This window comes from Mastomys coucha, unplaced genomic scaffold (genome assembly GCF_008632895.1).
Source record: "Mastomys coucha isolate ucsf_1 unplaced genomic scaffold, UCSF_Mcou_1 pScaffold14, whole genome shotgun sequence".
NCBI classification, from domain to species: Eukaryota; Metazoa; Chordata; class Mammalia; order Rodentia; family Muridae; genus Mastomys; species Mastomys coucha.
Genome location: NW_022196896.1, coordinates 91607005 through 91609312, shown reverse-complemented (window position 1 = coordinate 91609312; position 2308 = coordinate 91607005).

Here is a 2308-nt window from a genome sequence, read left to right as displayed (position 1 = left end):
AAAAAAAAAAAGAAGAAGAGCTGTTCACCATCTTTTCCTCCAGCTGCACTGACTTTCTCCTTTACGTCTCACACTGTGGGGAAGCTTGTAGACCTCCAAGTGTGCTTCGTTCCCCCACCTGTCCATGGCTTCCCACCTTCCCATTTGCTAAGACCATGAATTGTTCCTCTGCTCACTTGACAGTTCAGTGGTTGAAGCATCTAGCCTTAAATGTTATGAAGAAGAATCTGTATTGTACTCAGTTTGTGTGTGTGTGTTGTTGTTGTTGTTGTTATCAGTTTAAGAAGGCTACAGCCAAAACAATCAATTTTCTACACTTGGCTATCAAGTCCTGCACTTTACTAGCTACTGTCCAGTGCACCAGAAAACCCACTAAAATGAAAGGTAAAATGCCACTCAAAAGATCTTGGGGACAGTAAGACTCTCCCCAAAATGTCAATAAAGAAATCTGGTAATTATTAATTATTCTCCAAAGTGAAGTCAATGTGATATGCAGTCATAGACTAGAAGGTTCTCGTGTATGAGTTTTGTTCTGTGAGCACAGTCACGATTCTCCAGTCTGTGACCTGAAGCTGTCTCAGATTCCTTTTGTCATGAATGCTGATCTTACAGAGTACCAGCCAAGCATCCTGTAAAAACCCTCAATCTAAGTGTGTCTTGTTTTTCCCATAAATAAGCCAGAGGAAAATGAGATTTTTCTAAACAGGGAAATAGTACTGTTTAAATACTATTTTGAATATTTTCTGTGTAAGAGAAAGCAAACATGAAAGAAACTTATTTATTCTTCCCATGATCAGACTAAGTTTTACTCAAAATGCGACACAGCAGGCTTCAGTTGTGCATTGTAGTTCTTATGCTGACAGTAATTTCACAGAGTCTTTGTGATTTGGGGAGGCATTCTTTCCCAAGTCATACCAGTTTTGAAAATATGAGATACCCTGTAGCCAACAGAAATGGCATTGGAATGGTAAGCTGACCTGGAGGTGCCTTTTACCTGCTCAGAGTGACATTTTAAAAGCATAGCAATGCTCTGGGGAAGGCAATGCAAGTGGTCTCTGGAAACATCTTTCATCAATAGGAATCTGCTGAACACCCTGATATAAACAGGATACTGAAGTTCATGCTGTCTGTCACCACAAATACACATGAGTAGACACAAGAATTAGGTCTTTAATTTTGCTTTATTTATAGAGAGCTGGCAGTGTGAAGACAAAGCCAGTTCAAACCCGAAAGGGAGACAAAGGCATGCTTTAGAGTTCATCTCTAGTCAGCTGGTGATATAGGAGGCAGGACAATGGCAGCCAGTCGTTCCAATGCCTAGTCCCTCCAGCCAGGCGGTCAGCCAAGTATCTGGAATTGTGTCTATGGCTTTTGGTCATGGCTTTTACCCTCTTCCACCTTTTCAGGATAGCTGGGCTCAGACATTTCTTGAAATCCTTAATCTAGTTAGTGGCTCCCAAACATTAAGCCTTATATTCCTCCAGGGCCACCAGGGCTAAAGAATTAACGCAGAACCAGCAAGTCACTAGCTGCTCATCTATGCAAAGCTAACAACTTGTCTGTATAGGTTCTGCTGTACAATATGAAGCATAAAGTGTTCTCAGCACATAGATGTAAAGGTGCCTCTGTCTAAGCTCTATCACTAAAGATGTGAGCACGTGTGATTTTAAAATAAAAGCTCACAGTCTGTTTTCCTCTTTGCTATTTAAATCACTAATCAAATGATCCACATAAGCTCTCGAAATCAAATGTGTTTATAAAGGAGATTAGGCCTAAGAAGGGCTGGATTTAAATGTTAATAGCATTAAATTAAGAGTTGGTGAGGGACAAGAGAGCTTAGGCATTGCACTTACCTTTTGCCATTTGGAGATACTTCCATTGAGTAGCTTTTATAAAGACGAGTGGGTAGAACCCAATATAAACATCATCTTTAAATGTCACAGAGATGAGTAATTAAAAGATAAGAGTGCTCAAGGTCATTTTGCAACAATACAATGGGCAAATTTTTCAGGCTCTCATGGGGTAGTCTATGAACAGGATTTACACATTCATGCCTACTTATATATTTTGGGTGCAATTCAAGATAATTTAAATTCAAAAATTACGTTTTTAATCCTCACAGTCCTGAGATACTGTGACATCAAATGCTTTTAGGTAAAACTACAGTCCCATTATTATTGATTTCCCAAAGTCTTAAGATAATTGGTATGTCTGCCATCAGAATGGCTTGGTTCTCAGCCATTCTTTTTCTCACTATTGATTTGGTTTACTATTAAACTCTGTTAAAGTAAGTTTTTAAAGACCACAA